The sequence below is a fragment of the Liolophura sinensis genome, chromosome 6 (assembly GCF_032854445.1).
Source record: "Liolophura sinensis isolate JHLJ2023 chromosome 6, CUHK_Ljap_v2, whole genome shotgun sequence".
NCBI lineage: Eukaryota > Metazoa > Mollusca > Polyplacophora > Chitonida > Chitonidae > Liolophura > Liolophura sinensis.
Window position 1 is genome coordinate 67795193 of NC_088300.1, and position 26958 is coordinate 67822150.

Genomic DNA, 26958 nt, shown 5'->3' on the forward strand with positions numbered 1-26958 from the left:
AGAATTCGCTCATCATAAAATAGAACACTGAACTAAAACAGCTTTGAATAGTACTTATATAAATATGTATATATATATAATGACCATTATAATAGTGCTCATGTGAGCATACTCTCAGAGAAGCGTAAATCATTTCAATGATGAATTATATGTCACAAATGGTAGCTAGTTAACTATGTTAAATATACCAGTGGCTAAATAGTGACATTCAACTTCACCTACTAAAATGACCTGACTCTTGGTTTAACAACACTTTCAACAATGTCCTAACCAATGTTTTCTTGTAGCTGCCAATATATTCTTGGTTCTAACTCATTGCAATGCCATGCTGTTGAAACCATACAGACAGATAGTTTACAGACACCAGGCTCACAAGTACATGTATGTCCTGTCCTCTTACTCTATACATGTAATGTATGTGTCAAGCCAGGAACTGTGTGTTAAACCAGGTAGTGCTGCCTCACTGTGGTGTCATGCCTATTACAGTATAGTATACTTAAGCCATCCCGGCCAGTACCCATCCTTTTCTAGCTCTTCTGCTGTATGTCAAGCCAGCAAATGCTGCCTCACTGCAACAGTATGCTGATGACACCAGACTTAAAATACTAACACTAGGTTGACCAGTACCTGTCCTTTTCTAGCTCTTCTGCTGTGTCAAGCCAAAAAGTGCTACCTCACTGCAACGATAAGCTGATGGCACTAGACATAGCATACTGACACTGGGCTGAGGAATAGTTGTCCTTTTCTAGCTCTTCTGCTGTATGTCAAGCCAGAAAGTGTTGCCTTACTGCAACCATAAGCTGATGGCACCAGATGTAGTATACTTACACTGGGCTGACCAGAGCCAGGTCTGTCCTTTTTTACTGTGTATCAAGCCAGAAAGTGTCGCTGTTTAACTGCAATGCTATGCTGATGGCACCAGACCCACCAGTACCTGGCCAAAAAGTTTTTTACAACTGGAAGTCTTTAGTATGTGTGTTGCTCAATGGGCAAACACTCTCTCTCTACCCCCACCATATCTATAAAAATGGCAGCTAGGTCATCTCACAATCCATAATTGCAGCAGAGTAACAACTGTATATCAGCTAATGTAAGGGACAAGGCTCAATCAAACAGTGGGTGAAGGCAATCAAAAGTTGTGGGCTCCTGGAGATGAAGGACCAGGCAGACCCCAAGCCTTCAACATGTTTCAGTGGTTGCTTTTTATTACTTGCATCAAGTATATTACAGGTGACTTTTATTACGTAAAGCATCATAGATTCTTTCTATTAAATAGTACATAACCAACTTTAACCGACTGGCTGGTCTTTGAAAACCGACACCTCCACTTTTCAGGTTTGTATTTGATTAGGAATATTAGCAGAAGCATTGACCACATAGAGGACTACAGTGAACATATGAGTACATACTGACAGTACCTGGCAGTGCAACTACATGTAATTAGTACAAGGACCATCCTGTGAGTATTAAACAACAAATATGTGTAAATTATTCAAAGTATGCAATGAACAAAGGAAAAAAATCTGGAACCAGCAGTTATGGCAAATACAATGAGTACAACATCAGTGATTCTTATGTAGCAGAGGGGAAAAAAACAACAAGCCTTAAAAGACATGGCTGCAGCTAGCAGATGTAGGGTATGGAGCTAGATTGTGATGCTATCAACTTAAAGAAGTTAATGCATTTAAAATGTACAGCTACTTCATTTATTTATTTAGTGATGCAAATGATGCAATATAAAGGAAGATTCAACCTTGCACGGTAAAACCAAGCTATTATGATCCACTCATGCATGCTTACAACATCAGAACAGAAGTGCAAACATTTTTATTATCAAGGTCAAATGTAGCCAACAATCAAGTGCCAGCTTTCAGTTTTGTAATATTCCAGTTATATGTCTCACAGATTTTGATGATCATCTTGCATAAAGTTCCTAACAGGCAACAGTTGCTTGACAAAAGGCAAATTGCTATCTGTAGGCCTGCAGATATACAGATGACCTGATACGTTCTCTGACTGAATTTATCTGATGCAGAATCAGATGTATAGCTCCGCAACCTGCAGACGCACCCAGCTTGCTTGCAACACTCTGCAGGGCATGAGGACAAGGTTACGGTAACCGCTGCAAATAAATATATGTATTTGTATTTAAAAAGTTAGCAAAAAAAAAAAAAACTGTTGAGATCAGGTTTCCAACGCAGCCGTGTAGACACTGATTGTTGTCAACACTTGTTGTGGCTGTACAGCTAAAGTTATTTACTTGCAGAAAGTCTAGCCAATTACACAACTCTAAAAGAGGTTGACATTTGATCTAAAGCATATTTAGTCTACACCAGAATCAACACTGAAATGGCAGGAAAGATAATTAATGCCTTCAACACAGGACGTGTACATGTACACAAATTAGAAAAGTGGGGAGGGGGGTGATTTTCTTGTCACATGAGTACAAAGCTATGCATTGTAATCAGCTGGACAGAAAATGATCCTTGACCGAATTCATAACAGGAGACTGTCTGAAGAGTTTCTCACAGATTTGTGAAACTGTACGGACGGGTAAGGAGAGAATTTGTATTGTGACCACCCACCCCCACTCCCCCCCCCTCAACTCGTCCCTCTCTTTCTCCATTTCTTTATCCGTTATTTGCTCCCCAACAATAGAACATTCTTATTACCTGATCGGACTGCATGGTCACTAAACATGTCAGCCTTAAGAGCTCAGCTAAACAAAGTCTGCCTGTAATCCCCGATTACAACTGCTGGACAATAACAGTGTGGTCAAGCAAAGGTCAAGTTGAGAAGTGACCTGGAATTCGGCCATGTAATTGGCTGCTGGATTAGGTGACTTCACCATTAACCTCTGCACCTTGTGGCATAATAACATATACCAAACTGCTTAAAACTAAATTATGGTAAAATGTCTGACCTTTGCACTCAAAACCAAAAGTAACATTATAGTGCATATAAATACTCATATTATTTATTTATTTAGTCAGGTTTCTTTCCACCATAATGCTGGCTAACATTGTATAAGTGAAATATTCTTGTATATGGCGTAAAACACCCAAGAAATAAATACTTATTTATTTATGTATCTGATTGTAGTAAGACAGCCTTCTCAAGAGTTTTTCACTCATATGACGGCACTAGGTTTATGGATGGAGGAAACTGGTGCGCCTAACTGACAAACCTTCTGACTTCAGCAGGGGTCTCTGTGGCCCACGGGGTTAGCACACCAGCACGCGCAATGACCCTCGCACCTATGCAGTCGGTGTGAGGTCAAGTCCAGCTCATGCTGGTTCTTCTTCTTCCGTGGTACGTGGGAAGGTTTGCAACCTGTGGATAGTGGTGGGTTTCTCCCGGGCTCTGCTCGGTTTCCTCCAGCCTTATTGGTGGCAAATGAAATACTCTTGAGTATGGTGTAAAACACCAATCAAATAAAATAAATAAATTCTTACTTCATCATCTTTGCCTTTTCCTTAAGTCCAAGTTTAGGAAGACCCTTTATCCTAAACCCATAAATATTTCACATCTAAGTAATAAATAAAGAGATTCAGTAAGAATCTTTAACTATGTACTATATTATCTAGCTGTACCGACGTATAAAATGGCTAAACAGGCAAACCATATATGCACGCCCATGGGAAAACACCACAAACCATATTTCCCACACTTATTATATGGGCAAATACTATACATCATTACTCCATGCTTACTGCCCAGGTGGAGTCATATCAAAGACTTTAAAAATGGAACTTGCTGCAACCTCGTTGGGGCTCAGCACTGAGAGGTCTGAGCAAGGAAACGGGACTCAGATTGGTCCAGCGTCAGTATAATGTGACTGGGTGGGGTGTCCTGTCTTGAGTCTTCGACATGATCCTTCAGTGATGGCAGCACTTTGGTGACATGAACTCGCCCTGCCACAAGAAGACACAATATATGTACACAGACCTAATGACTCCTAGTCATCATATGACTGAAAAAGTGTTAAGTATGGCATGAAACCCCAAGCATACATACATATACATATACACTGTACTGCAAATATGAAAACATTAAGTAGCATGAATTGTGGAATATATTGTACCAATATATATCCTTAGTGTATTTCCTGTTCATCAATTCTGATTGACTTATCCACCTTATAGGGTTCACTTATTTAAGATGTTTTTTTGTGAATTTCTTCTTGTGCACACATTAGAATGAATGAATGATTATGGCTTAACGCCACATCGGCAATATTTCAGCCACGTCGTGGTGAGACACACATTAGAAAATTCATACATACATGTATGATGTAGACACATACCTTAGACAACATCACATTACTACATGTATCATGAAGTTATTTATTTATTTATTTGATTGGTGTTTTACGCCGTACTTAAGAATATTTCACTTATATGATGGCGGCCAGCATTATGGTGGGAGGAAACCAGGCAGAGCCCAGGGGGAAACCCACGACCATCCGCAGGTTGCTGGCAGACCTTCCCACTTACGGCCGGAGAGGAAGCCAGCATGAGCTGGACTTGAACTCACAGTGACCGCATTAGTGAAAGACTCCTGGGTTGTTGCTCTGTGCTAGCGCACTAACCAACTGAGCCATGGAGGCCCGTACATGTATCATTAAGGCAAATACAATACACGGCATTACTCCATGTACATCACTGTGCAAGTAACACTTGTGGAAAAGTAACGTGGAATAACCACACCAGGGGCCTGTTGTTCAAGAGTGCATTAAACTTTAATTAGGCTTATATCTTAATACCAGTCTTATCCTAATACAAAGTAAATGGCGCTTTAGTCTGGACTAAAGTTAATACAGGGCTTAAGTCTTAATACACTTTTGAACAACTTGGCCCAGGTATTGAATTTGTAAAGTACTACACACACATATTGTAACCCATACCTATAGCTATAATGGGTCATGCAAACATACCACAGGTAGTACTACATGTGATATACATGTGATATACATTACTCAGCCCTCACTGCATAGATAGATAATCTTCTATTTCCAAGTACTATTTAAAGTATGGGATATTATGGTAGATTCACTGTACACACTAAGTAAACAAAAAGCCCAGATCATATTTATTGAGAGGTTTAGAATGTACACTTTATCATTCCTTAAAGGCTGAAACATTGGAAGTTTATGTTGGTCTTTCTCTGACTTCTCTCTGAAGTTCATATCAGAAGAAGTTTAAAAAGCACCATTTTAAGATCTTTATGCAAATGGGCCTCTGAAAGTGCAAGTTTACATTCTAGACTTAATGTTAAATATGAAGAGAAACCATTCCGTGATATGGTGAACATGAAGAGTTAACTTCACACTATTTAGCGACATTTTCAACTATGCGGGACATCCTTGTGATATATTAGGACAAGTACAATATGAAGTCACCACGACAGGGATCAAAATACTGTTTTCTTCCACATGCCATGGGATCAGGTCATACACACACAAAAAGCACTTATCTTAGCACAAACAAGTAGTTTCTAGAAAGAAGCTGAAGTATTAAAAGTAGTCAGCTACACAACAATGACTTCATTTTAATGGGAGATGGGAACTGAAGCCACCCGTGACGCAAACCATGCTATTTAATATTGCATGGTCCAGTTAGCAAATACATTTTGAGATGTCCCTGCAGGCCCATGTACTGCTGCACCTCTTGAAGAAGGTTTTTTTTTTTTTTTTAAATAAAACATCTTTATATAACATGTATTAGTAAAAAAAAAATTAAAGCAAAGTCTTTTTAAAGATCGGAACAAGTTTAGTAACACTTAAATTGTTTGGATATGTATCTAGTGTATACAATGACCATAACTGTATAAATTAAACCATCAACAGAATATACATTTTGGGAAGAACTTGTTCATTCATTTATTTATGATAAGTCAAAAACAATAAGCGAAACGAAAAAAATACTGAAAAAGGCAATTGCAGGATTAAAGCACATAATTAAGAACTTGCTCTATCTCATGGTAAATATCAAATGTTTCACAGAACTTACATATTTTATTGATTCAGTATTAATCATTTTTAATATGAATAAGGTAAAGGTAAATTATGATAAAAATCAATGACCATACCAAACTGGCATACATTGCAAGAAGAACAGATGTCAGCAAATTTCCTACCATGTTCTTCCAAACAAGCTGAACATTTTCAGAATTTACCAACCTTTTAATAACTTTTTAAAATATTTTTTATCTGCATGTGAAAAGCTTTACAAGTTGAGAAGAATGACATTTCCAGATTATTTGATAACTTTATACTTGTAATTATTATAATTATCAGGCCACTTTTGATTTTTAAAGCACAATATATATGTATGGATACTTCATTCAGGGAGAAGGTGTGAACATTTGCCATATACAAATGCAAAGAACTGAAAGCTAAAGCAAAGCCGCATGGGTGACTTGATTGTGCACTTAGAGAGAGAACTGCTTACATTACAGACAAGCTCATTCAAGTACGTTATCAGAGCAAACACTGCAAACTCCCCTTAGGCGCAAAAACGACAGAAAACTGTCACAGTGGCAAAAAAAAAACCAAAAAAAAAAAAACCTAGGGCAAAAGTGTAAACAGAGCTATACTCATGATTTTGAGGGAATTAAGGATGGAAGTGGAACAGGGGTATTGTTGTTCATCTAAACTGAGTGTTCTCAGGCCAGCTAAATGGCAGCCAGTACTAGAACTTGTCACGGTGACACATGCATGCATCAACATGAAGACCATATACTTAGTGAGAGTCACATGCTAACACAAATGACAAGAGTTTTATTTCTCAGTTCATGAGCACTCAGGCATGTAGCAGATATATGGTGTCTTGTCCTTCTGCTGTCTGCAAAAGCAGGACACCAACAGTCAGACTTGGGGGTGAAAAAAACACAGAAAAGTGGAAGGCAAAGTCTGAGACACAAAGCGAAATGGAATGTTTTGCTATGTTACGAAACAGTGTAACAGAGGCGATGGACTACAATCAAACGAGTGCCTTGTGATAAACCAGATCAAAATCCGAAATCGGAAGACCCCAGATCAAACACAGGTTTGGTCATACCAAAGACTTTAAAAACAGCACTTGTTGCTGCCCCGCTTAGTGCTCAGCATTGAGAGGTTAGAGCAAGGAAACATGACTGGTCGGCCCCGTGTCAGAATAATGTAACTGGGTTGGGTGTCATGTCTGGTGTCTTCGACATGATGTCTTAGTGGCAGCAGCACTTTGGCTGCATGGACTCACCCTGCCACAAGAAGAAACAGTATATGTACACACACCTAATGACTCCTTGTCATCACATGACTGAAAATTTGTTAAATATGACCTCAAGCATTCATTCATTCATTCATTCAATCAGATCAATGTCTCAGGTTATAGTCATGGTTGTTCAAACTGATCACATTCCCTTCCTTCTGCAATTAAATTGTTAATCACTAGCATTTTACACTAAAATTTACATCATTTATTTACTGTTTCATGTTTAATGCCATATTGAAGGATTTTTCACATGTAAGATGCAGGTTGGTTTTATTGGTTGAGGAAATTGGAATGCCTGGGGTAAACTACCAACATTTGGCAAAGTTACTGACAGCAAGAATGGGCAAAATAAACATTCAATGAGTGGAGTAAACCGTGCATGGCAAACTTGCACAAACAACCAATAAAAACTGCAGACAAACCAATGAGAACTAGACTCATAGCACCAGGAAAAAAATTTCCATCCCCATTATGGTGGGAGGAAACCAGGGGGACCAGCATGGGGGGAAACCACGACCATCCGCAGGTTGCTGGCAGACTTTCCCACATACGACAGGAGAGACAGCCAATATGAGATGGACAGTGACCACTCAAGGAGAATGATATAGGATAATATGATATATGAATTTATATTTTTGGGGAATATGAGAGCATGCATCAAACTCACAAACATTAATTTTATCAACTTTATTTAAACACTCTTGATTCAATGACTGCTGTAGGTTTACCACCGTCATTAAAGGGAGGGAAATGGAACAGCCTATGACTATGATCAGGTTTACTGAACACCAAGGAGCACAGTGTGGACTGATCCCAATTAAAAAAAAATAAATAAATAAAAAAGAGACAAGCTGAGGGCAGCCATTAATATTGTACAGAATCTCATTGCTAACATAAAATCACAATAAAACCGTGCACATTTCTTTAACGTAACGTCAGAAATCTGTCGAGTTCTGACAGGGACATTTAAAGCATCAGCCTGCGCTTCAACTTAACTTATATAATGATCTAACGTGAACTACTGACAGACCCTAACAGTTACAGTTTGTGAGATTCCCAGGATGCCACTGTAATTCTCCACAGTTTATCTCAGGTTTCCTGCAGGTTATCCTAGACTGCAATTATCATTTAATTTATTTATTTGATGGGTGTTTTACGCCGTACTCAAGAATATTTCACTTATACGATGGCAGCCAGCATTACGGTGGAAGGAACTGGGCAAAGCCCGGGGGGAACCCACAACCATCCACAGGTTGCTGACAGACCTTCCCACGAACGGACAATTATCTTTTAAAGCGACACCAGTTTTACTCTGTGCTTTCTGGCCAAACTCCCTTTTAAAAATCCAAAATTGGATTTTTATTTAAAAAAAATAAAAAACATGAAATTCTATGTTTATATTTTATCTGATCTCCATGTTTTAGTGACTTTCCTGTTTTTCTATCCGGCTTTCTCATCATGTAAATATGTCTTCAACTGCCAGGATAATTCAAATATTGCACACATTAGACAATTTTCAACTTCATTTATTTAGTTTTCTTTATAATCTCCAACATTAAAAAAAAAAGGTTTATTCTGCCTGCAAAACAACAATTACAACTGGAGTGGCCTAACTGCTTCAGACACTGTATCACTGTAGATGCCACAGCTAAATCCCTATATGCTTGTGAACTACCCAGCACATTTATATATTAATTAACTGCTTATGTAATTTTCATGCTAGACGCCTTACATGTTGTGACATACACCAAGGATGAATTTTGCTACACTGTTTACAATTTGGCTACATTGATTACAATTTTGCTACATTGTTTACTGGTGACAGCTGATTTCTCACACCACAGCAGATTAGTCCATACTGTGCCACTAACCTAGATTTAACCTGCATTATGAGTAAACTTTTAAAATAAGTTGAAGTTAATGTGCAAACCAGTTGAATTGAAAACATGTACATCATCCATACTATGCAAGAAGGAACCAAGGCATTATTTTGCACTGATGTACATTGTTGCAGTGACATTCAAGGTAGGCCATATTATTCTGACAACATATTTTACAGCCAACCACCAGGTACCTGACCATGTGAACTGGCAAAAGTTGGATTTGAATTTGCACTCTCACTGATGAAAGCCTATAGAGATCTTAACTGGAACAGTACTGAGATTACATGTACAGGTTTATATTTATGCTGTAACTTTGTCAACTTTATTCAACTCCAAAAAAATATATATTCAGAAATGTTTGTGAACTATTACATACCATACTACATACTGTACTTACATGTGTGCCATACTACACACTACAGACTACCTGGATACCATACTACATACTTATGCCATACTACATGCTACAGACTACCTGGATACCATACTACATACTTATGTCATACTACATACTTCAGAGTACCTGGATACCATACTACATACTTATGCCATACTATACACTATGGAGTACCTGGATGCCATACAACATGCTTATGCCATACATCACACTACAGACTACCTGGATACCATACTACATACTTATGCCATACTACATGCTACAGACTACCTGGATACCGTACTACATATGGTACTTACATGTATGCCATACTAAACACTACAAACTACCTGGATACCGTAATACATACTTATGCCATACTACACACTACATAGTACCTGGATACCATACTACATGCTTATGCCATACTACACACTATAGAGTACCTGGATACCATACTACATGCTTATGCCATACTACACACTATAGAGTACCTGGATACCATACTACATGCTTATGCCATACTACACACTATAGAGTACCTGGATAGCGTACTACATATCCCACATATCAAAAATTCATCATAACATAACCATGATTGTTTTGTTTTTATTTACCATGGGAGTAAGCAAAAGACGTGGCAGTAACCCTGGGTAAACAAATTTTAGGTTCATCCAAAACAAACAAAATTTGGGTGTATTACATTAACTACATGTATATACATCTAGGTGCAAAATAAGAGCAGAGAAACTTCTACAGTGTATTATCACGCAACTGTCAGCCTGGCAGTTATTATCCAATCAGTGCTCCAGTTGTGAAGCAAATCTTTCCATCTTTTTCCATTTCTATCAGTTGCACGTGCGTAACCTAGATTCAATACTTGGCTAAAGAGATTGAGGGTTCTGTATTATTCTGTACACATTCTGTATCATATCTATTCTTAATGTACATGCATTCAGTCAAGCAATCACACGTCACAGTTTGTGACGGGGGACTGATTTATAAGAGGATACTTCAAGTAAACCGGACACTTATAACTAACTAAAAGCTGCAGCCAAACCAGTCAGAACTGGACTTTACGCTGTGACCTCATTGGTCAGAGAGCTGATCGGCTGTGGCAAAAAACATCGCTGACAGAAGCCAGTGTCAACCGGTTCCTCCAACATATTTATCATTTCTTACGCGTCAAATGTATATATAAATACTTTTCTGTGCATAATATAGTGTAGAGATTTAAACATGTTTCTAGTTAACATGAAGAACAGATAAATATTACTGTGAGCAGTAGCTAGAACACACACATATATAGGTATATGTGTGTGTATGTATGTATATATATATATATATATATATATATATATATATATATATATATATATATATATCGTGTACATCGTAAAAGATAAAGGATCAGGTAAAACCAACTTAAGAATATGAAACGAAACCAAAACATTTTCTAAACATGAATCTTATATGTTTACTCCAGACTGCTCTGGAGTATAGGCTCAGTTCAACACTCACCTGTGCCTCTCACAAATTAAAAACATGTACCAGTTCGAAATGAACAGAACAACTTTATACATGTTGTATGACGTTTGTTAAACCAAGGGATGTAACTTCTGCTGTGATAAAGCCAGACCTGGTTCACAAAACACAAGGGAAGTTTATCATCTTGATTAGTGATTAATGGAAATCAATTATGACAGAGAATTATATATCTCTGATCAAAACACAGCTGGCATTCAGTTACTATGCTCTTCTGGTACTAAAACTAGATCTGGTAGCCCAGGTGTCCTATAGCCACTACAGCCATTTTACAGATTACAACCCAGCTTTACTCTGGCCTGCTGTTGGAGACTTCAGCTTGTCACAGAGTATTAATAATTAAAAAAATGAAAAAAAAAAAATAACATAAAGTCGTCTATTTAGGTAATTTACATACGATACCAATACAATTTATGACACCATTTTCTTCAAATTTATAGTATATGAACATGGAGAGGCAAGGGATGGGGAAGATAGCTATGAGGGAGGAGTAATGATGGGATGGGGAGGATAGCTGTGTGGGAGGAGAAATGATGGGATGGGAGAATAGGTGGGTGGGAGGAGTAATGATGGGATGGGGAGGATAGCTGTGTGGGAGGAGAAATGATGGGATGGGAGAATAGGTGGGTGGGAGGAGAAATGATGGGATGGGGAGGATAGCTGTGTGGGAGGAGAAATGATGGGATGGGAGAATAGGTGGGTGGGAGGAGAGATGATGTGATGGGGAGGATACCTGGGTGGGAGGAGGGAGGATACCTGGGTGGGAGGATACCTGGGTGGGAGGATACCTGGGTGGGAGGAGGGAGGATACCTGGGTGGGAGGAGGATACCTGGGTGGGAGGAGGATACCTGGGTGGGAGGAGGGAGGATACCTGGCTGGGAGGAGGGAGGATACCTGGCTGGGAGGAGGGATGATGGGGGAGGAGGGATGATGGGTGGGAGGAGGGAGGATAGCTGGGTGGGAGGAGGGATGATGGGATGGGGAGGATAGATGGGTGGGAGGAGAGATGATGTGATGGGGAGGATAGCTGGGTGGGAGAAGAGATGATGTGATGGGAAGAATAGCTGTGTGGGAGGAGAAATGATGGGATGGGAGAATAGGTGGGTGGGAGGAGTAATGATGGGATGGGGAGGATAGCTGTGTGGGAGGAGAAATGATGGGATGGGAGAATAGGTGGGTGGGAGGAGAGATGATGTGATGGGGAGGATACCTGGGTGGGAGGAGGGATGATGGGGGAGGAGGGATGATGGGGTGGGAGGAGGGAGGATAGCTGGGTGGGAGGAGGGATGATGGGATGGGAGGATAGATGGGTGGGAGGAGAGATGATGTGATGGGGAGGATAGCTGGGTGGGAGAAGAGATGATGTGATGGGAAGGATAGCTGTGTGGGAGGGGGGAAGATAGGATGGGGAGGATAGCTAGGTGGGAGGAGAGATGATGTGACGGGGAGGATAGCTGGGTGGGAGGAGATAGCTTGTAATGGGAGGATAGCTGGGTGGGAAGAGAGATGACTTGTAATAGGCAGGGCTGCTGGGTGGCAGGAGAGATGTCTTGTGATGGGGAGGATAACTGAGTAGGAAGAAAAATGGCTTAATGGGAGGAGAGCTGGTGGGAGGAGAGATGCTATGTGATGGGGAGGATAGCTGGGTGGAAGAAGGAATGACTTCTGAGGGGAGTATAGCTGGGTGGAAGGAGGGATGACCTGTGAGGGAAGGATAGCTGGGTAGTAGGAGGGATGATGTAATGGGGAGGATAGCTGGTTGGGAGTAGGGAGGATGTGATGGGAAAGATAGCTGGGTAGGAGGAGGGACGACAAGATTGAACATTAGCTGGGTAGAAGGAGGGATGACCTGTGAGGGGAGAATAGCTGGGTGGGAGGAGTGATGACCTGTGAGGGGGAGAATAGCTGGGTGGGAGGAGCGATGACCTGTGAGGGGAGGATAGCTGGGTGGGAAAATTGATGACTTGTAATTTACATAAGATACCAATACAATTTATAGGAGGAAAGCTGGGTGAAAGAAAGGATGACTTGTGGTGGGGAAGACAGCTGGGAGGAAGGAAGGATGACTTGTGATGGGGAGGATAGGTGGGTGGGAGGGGGGATTGCTTGTGATAGGGAGGACAGCTGTGTGAGGTGAGGGATGAGTTGTGATGAAAAGGATATCTGGGTGGGAGAAGGGATGGCTTCTGATGTCTTTTTAATATGGACATAGCTTGGCGAAATTTGGGGGGAGGCAAAGTTAGAGACAGTGAGGATAGATGGCTGGGACAGGAATAACTTTAGGAAGGAATCAGGGCATCCGATCTGGGAAAAAGGTGAGTGGAAGGTGGTTTGACTAGGGATATGCCCAACACCATCATCAAGGAAGTAAAAGCTACAGTATTTTATGGATGCTGTTGTTATGACCAGAGACCTTTTTGTCTTTGATCAACACATTCAGAACTTACCAAAAAAGAAATGCATCCTGGAAACAATCTGAATTTTGGTAATTTTAAAAATCCAACCAAGAAATAGTCGACAGCAATATAAACAAGACTGAAAAACACGTTCAACCAAAGTGTGACAAGACATTCAACTTAACAAGGCCCCTGGGAAATCTGGCTGCATCAACCAATCAAGACCAGTCATTACATGCAACAGGTAATCAAGAAAGTTGTAATAGCGAGGATTCAGTGAAATGACCAGAATGTGATTGCAGCTGGCCTGATGATAGCCACTTGTCCTGGTTGGTGAAGTCCCCCAAGGCTTTTCTGATCAGGATAATGGTACACTATTACACCAGCCTGAAGGCCTCCTGTCAAGTTGATTTTTGTCCCTGCAGTTGTCACATGGACCGTTTTATACAGGGAAATCAACACAGGTATCAATCACAGCTCATTTTACATATGAACGTCTAAAAGTGGTTTTAAAGATGAGTATTACAGGCATACTTTTTTGCAGATGAACTGATATTACCATTAGCTTTGTAGTTGAATATTACACGTAGTTTGTTGAGGCATATTATAGTTAGTAGTATAGATGAAAATTGCAAGTAGTTCTGTAGCTGAATATGACAGCTGACTTTGTGGATGAATACTCTATGTAGTATGAATATTAAAAGTAGTTTTGTGGATGAACAGTACAGGTAGTTTTGTGGATGAATAGTACAGGTAGTTTTGTGGATGAACAGTACAGGTAGTTTTGTGGATGAACAGTACAGGTAGTTTTGTGGATGAACAGTACAGGTAGTTTTGTGTATGAATAGTACAGGTAGTTTTGTGGATAAACAGTACAGGTACACATGTAGTTTTGTGTATGAATAGTACAGGTAGTTTTGTGTATGAATAGTACAGGTAGTTTTGTGGATGAATAGTATGGGTAGTTCTGTGGATGAACAGTACAGGTAGTTTTGTGGATGAACAGTACAGGTAGTTTTGTGGATGAACAGTACAGGTAGTTTTGTGGATGAACAGTACAGGTAGTTTTGTGGATGAACAGTACAGGTAGTTTTGTGGATGAACAGTACAGGTAGTTTTGTGGATGAATAGTACAGGTAGTTTTGTGGATGTATATTACAAGTAGTTTTGTGGATGAATAGTACAGGTAGTTTTGTGGATGAACAGTACAGGTAGTTTTGTGGATGAACAGTGCAGGTAGTTTTGTGGATGAACAGTACAGGTAGTTTTGTGGATGAACAGTACAGGTAGTTTTGTGGATGAACAGTACAGGTAGTTTTGTGGATGAACAGTACAGGTAGTTTTGTGGATGAACAGTACAGGTAGTTTTGTGGATGAACAGTACAGGTAGTTTTGTGGATGAATAGTACAGGTAGTTTTGTGGATGAATAGTACAGGTAGTTTTGTGGATGAACAGTACAGGTAGTTTTGTGGATGAACAGTACAGGTAGTTTTGTGGATGAACAGTACAGGTAGTTTTGTGGATGAACAGTACAGGTAGTTTTGTGGATGAACAGTACAGGTAGTTTTGTGGATGAACAGTACAGGGTAGTTTTGTGGATGAACAGTACAGGTAGTTTTGTGGATGAAATAGTACAGGTAGTTTTGTGGATGTATATTACAAGTAGTTTTGTGGATGAATAGTACAGGTAGTTTTGTGGATGAACAGTACAGGTAGTTTTGTGGATGAACAGTACAGGTAGTTTTGTGGATGAACAGTACAGGTAGTTTTGTGGATGAACAGTACAGGTAGTTTTGTGGATGAATAGTACAGGTAGTTTTGTGGATGAATAGTACAGGTAGTTTTGTGGATGAACAGTACAGGTAGTTTTGTGGATGAACAGTACAGGTAGTTTTGTGGATGAACAGTACAGGTAGTTTTGTGGATGAACAGTACAGGTAGTTTTGTGGATGAAACAGTACAGGTAGTTTTGTGGATGAACAGTACAGGTAGTTTTGTGGATGAACAGTACAGGTAGTTTTGTGGATGAATAGTACAGGTAGTTTTGTGGATGTATATTACAAGTAGTTTTGTTGCTAAATATTATATGTAGCGCTGTGTATGAATATTACAGACAGTTTGTAAATGAATATTCTACCTGTGGATCGCCGATATATTTATAAGTGAAATATTCTTGAGTACGGCATAAAACACCGATCAAATAAATAAATAAATATTAGACAGTTTTGTGGATAAATATTGCAAGAAGTTTTGAAAATGAATAGTATAGGCAGTTTTCAGTATGAATATTATAGATAGTTTTGTAGATAAATATTACATGTACATGTAGTTTTATTGTATGTGCAGATAACACCTGTACTTCGGAAAATGGATATCATACACAGAACATGTATTATTTAGTTTATGAATTTGGTTTTCTACATATACATAAATGTAGTTTTGTATCAGTATGTTATCTCTATAGTTTTGTACCTAAATACCACACGTGAATTCACACATGGCAATTTTAATAGAAGGGTTGTAGAGTTGGCAAAGTATCCGGAATAGTTCTATTACCAAGTTTACCAGATGAATAAACTGACCCAGGAGTCTCTCACCAATGCGGTTGCTGTGAGTTGAAGTCCAGCTCATGCTGGCTTCCTCTCCAGCCTTATGTGGGGAAGATCTTCCAGCAACCTGCGGATGGTTGTGGGTTTCCCCGCGCTCTGCCCGGTTTCCACCCACCATAATACTGACTGCCGTCGTATAAGTGAAATCTTGAGTATTGAGTAAAACACCAATCAAACAAATAAATAAATAAATAAATAAATAAATAACATGAATAAACCGATACTAGTATACTTGATAGATCAGATAATCTCATTTCTTTGTCAGGTACTTCTGTATTCAAGCCGACACAATCTTTTCAATTGATCTTTATAGATCTTATTGGTCTTAACGGGTGGCCTACTGGATACTGGTAATATTTCGATCTCTATGCAGATGTATAGGGCTCACATTCACATCTCTATAATCACATATCATAAGTGCATCAACAACATCCTTGTATGTACACATACATGTAATCTCGCAGAACTTCACATGTTTTGTGATAACTTAATTAGCATCTTGTGGACACTTTTCAAGTGGATAGAACCAGTAAAGTTTCTAAATTTTTGAACTCAAACCCAGTTAAAAAAACTGTATCAGTCCCTTTTTCCACATAACTCATGATCCACAAAATTTTCCAGTATAATCACAGGAAAACAGAGACAAACTGAACATTAAAATACTTACAAACTTCTCAAACAGATTTAAATATTTTACCATGTATATCAATGACTCAGTCTTGAAATTCTGACTCAGTCAAAATTGGTTTTACGTAATTGGCCCCTCAGTTTTCAAGTAGATTAAGCTGCAGGATTCATATAACTGTCACTAGTTGGATGCCAACTAATGCTGAAACTCTTGCAATGTTAAACAGTTTCCAGATATGTACCTTACCTCCACCAAGGCCGTGCAATGTTTAAAGCTTATTTACCAGTACCTTAAATGTCATCCATGACTACCTTGCCCACTTGTCCTGATTCTGTGAGTTCTCTTGATTTTAGAAAGGTGTTTTGACGTTTGCTTTGAACATGGAAACATATTCTATTGAAAAAGTTTCAGCACCAAAAATAATATTTTGTGACATTTACTTGCCTCTAAAAATGCACTTTTGTAGACAAAATTTGGGGTCATTTTGGGTTGGTCTTTCCGAACTATTTCAGGTATAATATCCCAAGGTAAAGAAGATTATCAGGACAGCTTAGAGAGGAGTACCAGCTTAGCGTATCTGTAATAAGTTCTCTATATAATGATGATGAAGCCATATAATGCTAGAGTTTTTTGAGCTTCAGTTTGAGCCTCAACAGGATTTCTGATGAGAACTGATGCAAAAATAAACGAAGACCTAGTTTCCAGCGCTGCCCAAAGACTGGCCAGCTTGTGGCAGTTATAACCTCCTGTTAATGGTGGGAGAGTTGACAGATGAGATATTGATTCATTGCATTTCATAACAGATTAGAACTGCCATGAGTATTTCCCTCTATATATATGTACAAACCCATGTTCACCTAAGGAAAAATTTACCGCTCCAAGTTAAGTGGTCCAGAAATAACCCACCAGGAAATGAGTTCTCCAGTCAGTGCCTCTATGATGGGGATTATGTAAATTAGCTTTGGTGATAGTGGCCTCGACCATGAAAAACAAAAACGAATATAGAAAACTTCTTTTGAGAGTGAAAACACACACGCATAAAAGCCGCAATACTAATAATTCAATCTGTATGCAAATTAATAAAAATACTGGATACCTTCGCAAAGAATAACTACACTGTTTTGGAAATCAATTCACATTGATCCATGTAGCATGACAAATTGGATTTCAGATGTCTTCAGGGGTTTTAACACTGAAGATTATTCTCTTTCTCTCTCTATGCATTAGAAGTTCTAGAGATCTGACAGTCAAAAACTTAATATACTTACAGACAAAGGTCGATGATCTCAAAAGAACAAAAAAAAAATAGTTATTGTCACTGAAAGCATGACTGTTCCTCTTTCTGTTTATACCGTATACTTCAATCCAGTTTTTAACATGTATTAATTACATTTTTTTAAAGGAATAAACAGATATATATGTTAATATTTCATTTGTTCTCAGCCAGTAATACTATATATGTGTTAATTACTTGCTATTTGTACAGTAGCATCAATAATATGAGTTAAATTGTGAATGTATAAAAGTACATGAACGAAAACACATTCATCCACGTCAAGGTCACAAGATGTGTATATCCTTGTACTTTATACTTAACTTCGCTACGGCCTGGAGGTCGTCTATGTGCAGATTTTCATACTCTAAAAAACATAATTCATGCTCAACACTTACAGAAATATTAATGCTATCCATTTGTACAAATTTTTGGAAGTTCATTTTTAATCTTAAACCTTGAATGTTAAATAACTTCTATGAACAATGTCAAAGTACTCCCAGAAGATCAAACATTTGTTGAAAAATTTTTTTTGCTCAAAGTGTTTCCATAATGAAATTTCTAAATGAACTTTCTGTGTAAGCATCCACCATATGCAGAAAATCAATCCAATGGAAAGTATTTCCTTGTAGAAAGCTATTAAATTCTTAATATCAACATGTTCATTAATTATATGAAGTGTTTCCACTGTTTCTTTATTCACTTTGATGAAGTTGGTGTTAGTGAATAAAAATGCTGGGAACTTTTCCCAACGATGATTTTAGTGAATAATGGGGTCTTTCTCCAGATAAAGTCAGTAAATGATGCAGCCTTTCTCCAGATGAAAGCAGTAAATGATGCAGCCTTTCTCCAGATGAAAGCAGTAAATGATGCAGCCTTTCTCCAGATGAAGTCAGTAAATGATGGAGCCTTTCTTCAGATTAAGTCAGTAAATGATGGAGCCTTTCTTCAGATGAAGTCAGTAAATGATGGAGCCTTTCTTCAGATGAAGTCAGTAAATGATGGAGCCTTTCTCCAGATGAAGTCAGTAAATGATGGAGCCTTTCTTCAGATTAAGTCAGTAAATGATGCAGCCTTTCTCCAGATTAAGTCAGTAAATGATGGAGCCTTTCTTCAGATTAAGTCAGTAAATGATGCAGCCTTTCTCCAGATTAAGTCAGTAAATGATGGAGCCTTTCTTCAGATTAAGTCAGTAAATGATGCAGCCTTTCTCCAGATTAAGTCAGTAAATGATGGAGCCGTTCTCCAGATGACGTAAGTAAATGAAAGAGCCTTTCTCCAGATGAAGTCAGTAAATGATGGAGCCTTTCGCCATATAAAGTCAGTAAATGATGGAGTCTTTCTCCAGATGAAAGCAGTAAATGATGGAGCCTTTCTCCAGATGAAGTCAGTAAAATGTAGACTGTCTCCAGGTGAAATGAGTGAAGAATGCACCCTGAATTTTCTAATTATTAACAATCATATACCCCGTAAATCAAAGTTTTATATACTGGTAACTATATTACTCTTTGCGAATCCCTTTCCTGTTGAAATACAATTTTACAAGGAAAAACATTTGTCTGAGTATTTATGCGGTGTACTGATTTCTGGCCAACATTTTTGTTGAAGTGTTTGTTCACAAATTAGGAATAACTTTTTCCTGTAATTCCCTCAGATTAATTTTAAGGAGTAAATTCTTATCCATGTAGTTTATTTTATCTTTTTTATCTGCTTATAGCATTTATGATGGTGGTTGGATTTATAAATCTGTGCAAAAAAAGGTGGCCCCAATTTTGTTTTGTGGTTTACCTGTGAGCCGGCACTAAAAAATCAAAGAACGAAATAAAAATATAATTGGAAATCCTTTCTTTTTCTTTTGTCGGATTCTAATCTTTCACATATTTTTCCTGTTTTTCAAGGCCTTTTTGATTGCACGAACACAATGTATGTCTTTAAACAGATCAATATCTGACACAGTCCACCTTTCACACAAATTGATATCACAGCAGCTGATTAGACCAGGTACCAAGTAACACGGTCACTGGCCCGATTCAAGTTTTTGAAAGGTTTGTCTGAATTTTTGTCAGGTAGGCCTACCTGGCTAAGAAGGGTGGCTTATTTTAAGGCACCCCAAATTTCTTCATGCCACCTCAAATGATACCACCATATATCGCTTAATAATTTGAAATCATGGATTCTTGGAGGTTTATTTGCATCAGTGTACTGTACATGTAAATGATTTTATAAGTAGTATTGCATGGTGCCATATAGATAGTCAGATGAGGTCAGTCTGGAATGAATGGTTATCTCCTCTTTCTTTTGGAACTCCTTTTTTTTTTTTATTTTTTGCCATTTACTTTTAACCAACTGGACTGACAGCGTTAATTCCAGGAAGTGTTATGAATGATACAATGTTTCCAGGAAGTTTCCAGAAAAAAACACTGCATCAAGAGGAGATGACCTCTATCTCAAATCTATCAACAGCCATATAAACTCTATCTACATGTATATATTACCAGTAATCAGTATTTATGATGATGTCAGTCGACTTATTGGATGAAGACCAAGCAGATAATCACCATCCATCTTATCTTCTCACTCAGCCTGGAATGCATCATTACACTGGCTGAAAATCCATTATCATAACGAAGTAATATCAAAACAGTCTCATCACGGACTCTAGCAGTTTCATATTTCACTAATCAAGCCAAATTTACTTTTGACAGATCCTTCATGCTGAAGCTACCGCTCAGAGGTTTTGTGCCAATAGATTCATCCAGCTAAGTATCAAGAAAACAAGTACTTTTCAGATTTGCTCATCGCCTTTAATCCAGAAAAAGTTGGGCACGGCATTAGTTTTCCATTTGCTTTTCAATGTGTTGTCCGCAAGATAATAAATTCATATTAAATACAATTTATCTGGAGTTGGCCAGTGACTCATTCAATTACAGCTGAAGCGCATCGTTGGGTGTTGGGTGATCTATCATGGTGTCAGAAAAAGATGACAAGAGTTGGCGAGAACTACCACACCTGATCAATACTACCACCACCTAGGCCTCGTGTAAAACATCCAGCCAGAAAACAGCACGGCCATAATACAGTCTGTATCAGAATGACCACCATATTCTGGTCACTGACCACTCAACCCTTTGTATCAAAAGGGCATCCCCAGAGCAGAAAAAAATCTCCTGAAAAAGACACACACATACATGTATGTACAATGAATGCAGGATTCTCCACGGAGTCATTTTTTTGAATTTGGCAGTTTATGTAATCATAAAAATATCCCTGTATTAGATCAGATGACACTGAGACAAGATTCTTCTTGCCTTAAATGGAGTCAGTCTACATGTAGTTCATTTGAATATGATTAGAAATCAATGTTTGCACATTTTTTTTTTTGCTTTTTAATGTAAAACTGATATTTTCTGTATTAGTTTAGATAATAATGCGACTACAGTGAGACATGACAGGTTTCTCCTTGTTCTAAAGTGAATCGCTCTCATTTGCAAGTGATTAGATATTAATTTCTTTATATTTATTGTTTTCTTTTTTTTTTTTTTTGCTTGTAATGTACAATTGATATTTTCTCTGTGGGGTGCAAAGGCTTGTAACATAAATCAACAGACTGACAGAAGAAACACTAATCCATCTGCCTAAATAATATGCATGCTGGCAGCAATAAATCACAACCTGTACTGTATTACTAAAATGAGTAGAAGACAAAGGTATTCATTGCCATTCTATTGTACATGTAAGTAAACACACACCTGACATAAACATTAGTGAGAAGAAACACTCTGGGAATCATCAACCCTTAACCTTGACTGGGTAGTGTTACTGATTTCCCGCTCCTGGATACTAAACAGTAGAGCTACATCTCTGGTTGAATTAAACCAGACCAGAGAAGATTGGCGGAGATCTAGCGATATACTGTGATTTCTAACCGGGGCTGGAGGTTATTTCCTTGTAAAAACTCATCCTTGTAATGGTTGTGGGACAAATGAAAACACCTGACTACAGAGATAATGGTGATTAATGGAGAGAGCCTCTGGCACACGGAAATCTTTCTGCCTCCGTGGATAAAACTTATGCACGTTTTGTGACCGAATATATATATATATATATATATATACATGTATATCAAATGTATTGCTTTTTCTGGCTTTTTTCAGCTGATTAGAGCAATTATGACCAAAAACATCCTGACAAATTTAAATGCCACCAGCTATCAACCCCTAAAGCCAATGATCAAGCTAAGTAATAATGAGAAAAAAGATAATAAATAATACAACCTTAGTTATTTCTGAAGAGGAGTGGAAACTGAGCTAAATTGCTACAGCTATTATATTTTCATGTGATAGGTAACTCTATAAATCAACTCTTAATAAGGGATTCTTCCCAGGCTATGGGTTATGCCATGTTGGAGAAACCTGGAACATGTTCTTGTGTCACCTTCTCGTGTTACCCCATCCTCATATATACCTGAAGGCAAAACACTGCTGGCCCCTGTTCATTTTTTAAGGTGCATTTTTCTAGGGTTCTAGAAATAACTTGATGTCTTACCCTGACTGGCAGAACCTGGTACCATGGCGGCGCTTTTGATTTTCTTAATGTGCACCTGTTTGCATAATTTGAACTGCAATATCAGTGTCATTTAACATAAATGAAAATAAACAGGTATATGCTTTAGGAGAGATTCTGTATTGATGCATACAAGTACACATATACATAAGATCTAGTGCTCTCCTTTATTTTAACTAATATGATGCTTTTATCATATACTGTCTTCATGAAAATACACTTTCTTAGTGAATAGCATCATATATAATTAAAATAATGTCAATAATTGATGAATTCTAGGTAATTCTACCACACTGTAGTCAGATACTGACTTACTTGATGCCTTTTCTCAAGGTTTGCCTCGTATCTTTAGAGCCAAATACACTATACATTATATATTGGCTAAACATTAGGCCTTCCAATATGAGCTAAAAGTGTTTGTTCAATTTGGATTCACAATATACTATATAGGACTCATCAATACGCTGTGGGACAAATCGATACACTGACTCATCAGTACACTGTGGGACTCATCAATACACTGTGGAACTCATCAATACACTGTGACACTAATCAATACGATGGGACTCATCAATACAATATGGGAATCAATACACTGTGGAACTCATCAATACACTGTGACTCATCAGTACACTGTGGGACTCATCAATACACTGTGGAACTCATCAATACACTCTGGAATTCATCAATACACCATGACTCATCAATGCACTGTGGAGCTCATTAATACACTATGGGACTCATCAACACACTGTGGGACTCATCAATACGCTGGGACACATCAATACAATATGGGTCTCAATACACTGTGGAACTCATCAATACACTGTGACTCATCAATACACTGTGACTCATCAATACACTGTGGGAGTCATCAATACACTGTGAATCTCATCAATACACTGTGGGACTCATCAATACAACATGGGACTCATCCATACAATGAGGCTCATCAATACACTGTGGGTCTCATCAATACACTGGGATTCATCAATACAACATGGGACTCATCAATACAATGAGGCTCATCAATACACTGTGGGAGTCATCAATACAATGTGGGACTCATCAATACAATATGGGACTCATCAATACACTGTGGGACTCATCAATACAATGAGGCTCATCAATACACTGTGGGACTCATCAATACACAGTGGGGCTCATCAATACAATGTGGGACTCATCAATACAATGAGGCTCATCAATACACTGTGGGACTCATCAATACACTGTGCGACTCATCAATACAACATGGGACTCATCAATACAATGAGGCTCATCAATACACTGTGGGACTCATCAATACAATGTGGGACTCATCAATACAATGAGGCTCATCAATACACTGTGGGACTCATCAATACAATGTGGGACTCATCAATACAATATGGGACTCATCAATACAATGTGGGACTCATCAATACAATGTGGGACTCATCAATACAATATGGAATTCATCAATGTCCAGTGGGGCTATAATCATAGTCCTGTGCAACTAATGACACATCGCTGCATTTTAGTACATGAAACATGGTACTGCCACTAACTTCTAGGAGGAAAATTTGTTTAGCACCTATATAAAACTTAACTCATGACTTTATTTACATATCTGGAATTTAAAGAACAGAGGTTCCATGAGGAGAAAAAAGTTCCACACAGAGAAAACAAATACTGATCAAGGCTGAAAACCTATGCATACATGGAACCTGACAGCTAAATAAGAAGTGGAAGTGTCGAGGAGTGAAGGCAGTTAGTCGGTCACTAATACAGACAGGTCAAGCGAATGGGTGAAGATGGAAACGCACTCCAGCCAGTAATTACACCCGCAGCTTCAGTCCCCTGCTAATCCAACATGGCTATGGGCAGTGAAGAGTTTCCTGGAAAAATCAATAGGCACAGAGCTGGGTAAAGGGTCATTAGCCACAGCCAGCATGTGCTATTAAGATGGACAAGACATGGACGTATTACCGGTCATTCAGCCGCTCGCACCAGCGTCCACTTTCGGGCCTGTTGGCCACGCGGTCAACACAAGCAGTGGCAGTCTTGTGGATGGCTGTAGAACTACAATGCAATGTATACACTCTTTACCCGGTCAATAACCAATTAGACAATGAATGGAGGATAGAAAAAGTGAATGAGATTGAGGGCGAGTGCCGCTTTCCCTATGCAGCCAACAACATCTGTTGTTTACTTTAAGACTTCATGGAGTGACATATATGCAAACAGAGCGAAAATACTCCTTTGGCAGAGCGAACCACTAAGTCTTGGCAGCCCTGGTCAGTTCTAGATTTAAGACTAATTTGGCCAGCTGATCAACTATAATGAGATTTTATTGACTTTCGTTTCCTTTGAGGAGATCTGTTTCGTTGGCATGGAGGAACTACTTCCTGAGGCTGACAGATCACCTGTACGTATTCCGCAGCCAAATGATCACGACTGACTTGCCACTAACTGAGCTACCTGGGCAGAACCAAGCCATCTGACATGAAACAGGTCATTCATTCCTGTTGGATCTCAGCAGTTGAATAATCAACCATTAATCAATATGCTAAATAAAGGCTTTAACTACTCGTTCCCTCAAGCATCATGACCATGAAATGCTATACCTTATCCAGGTAATATTGCCAAAGGAAGAAGTTGCCAGAGGAAACAGTGAATTTGGCCTGGTTAAAATTCTTCAACACCTTCATAACAAAACACTGAATCATCTCAAGTGCATTATTAATTTATTTGATTGCTGCTTATTGCTCAATTTATTTATTTATTTGATTGGTGTTTTACGCCGTACCCAAGAATATTTCACTTATACGATGGCAGCCAGCATTATGGTGGGGGGAAACCGGGCAGAGCACGGGGAAAAGCCACGATCATGTGCAGGTTGCTGTCAGACCTTCCCACTTACAGCCAGTGAGCAAGCCAGCATGAGCTGGACTTGAACTCATAGCGAGCCACATACTTAAGAAATTTTCACTACTAATGGCGGTCAATTACATGTGTGAAGGAAAACCACCCAGCCTTTGTAAAGTTACTGATGAGCTTTCCCACATGTGACCTACAGATAAACACACCACATCGGTGCAGTGGTCATCAACAAACGTTAGACTGCGCTAGCTGGTGCATTATAATGACTGAGTGTGGCATCAATTAAGTTTTGGCACTAAGAATCTGTGCACTAGCTATTCCGACACTGTAATCCCAAATGAACATAATACCAGCAGTTGTAAAGACTGCTTTCTAAGAGACCTCCAATAATCCCTTGTGTCCATCTATGGCAGATGTGTGGATTCTGACCATCAGGAAAGTGATAAATATTTGTAGTAATCAAGTCTTTTGGTCAGCTACCTATATGGCATGTAATCAAAAGCCCACTGGCTGAATGGTCCAGGTGACAGACATTTTAGCTTTCTGTTGATTAGGTGCCTACAGGACTGAAGTCTGTGATTCCATATGCACTAGAGTATGGTCCTGTGATAACAAAAAAAACAGCTAATAGGTTAAGTGTAACAAACTGCAAACCAGTTTCCATGATTTGATATTTAAAAATAAAATGAGGATTATCTGGTGCTAATCACAAATAAATGATTTATGGTATCTTGAGACAAAAAGTGTTGATGATGGCAAATTTTTGGGATTAAAACAGCTCAAACAATGCTAAATTGAGATAAACTTCAATTCTTAATAGCACATTCAATATTTATTGATAGTAACAACACACATCTATGTTGTGCAGTCATGCATGCAGACTGTATGCAATTGTAACAGCAAAAGCACAAGTATATTAACTTTCAGTCTAACAGTGATGATGGGTTTACTTATTAGTTGTGATATGCTTGCCAGAAGAATAACAAATATCTTGGCAGTTGTTCTGAAAAAGGAACACAATAGCATGGTTTGATGTATCTGTTACCTGATGGCAATTCAAAAAAACTCTTACAATAAACAGATGCTGCATGGCACATTCCCAGAGAGTCTCTTCCCACTATACCCTGTAAAAAAAAAAAAAGAAAACAAAAAAAAAACAAGCCAACAACTGGGCAACTGTAAGCATTTGATAACTGATACAGAAAAAGGAAAAATAAACCATGGTTTATTCACACTGCTCCCTCAATCAGCTGAAATGGAACTGAACGCTTCCAGCTGTGACTTGTAACAAATGGCTGGACTCACTGAGTTATTGGTGGTGTTTTCTATCACCAGTTTATCCTGGACCATGGAGAGAGAGAGAGAGGTTAAATGGATAACAGGCCAACACATCAAAGGGATTGAGAATCAATGGCGTTAGCCGGAGAAGAAGAGAGCCGTGAAACGCAGCGCTGTACCTGATCAATTAAATACACCATGGCCACTTCCCTGTGATCATCCGATGAATATGGCCATGGCAAATTATTGATCGCTCTTTGATCTGATAAGACGACAACAAACAA

The 26958-nt window shown here is 38.7% G+C and overlaps 1 protein-coding gene across 1 annotated transcript in view; it reads right to left on the minus strand.

Annotated features, from left to right (window-relative positions):
* Positions 1-3855: 3855 nt before the first annotated feature.
* LOC135469048 (uncharacterized) overlaps positions 3856-26958 on the minus strand; it is a 102418-nt gene continuing 79315 nt past the window's right edge. Inside the window, exon 12 of the mRNA XM_064747568.1 lies at positions 3856-3914. The gene's annotated coding sequence lies outside the window, so the exon portion shown is untranslated. The remainder of the gene's footprint in view (positions 3915-26958) is intronic.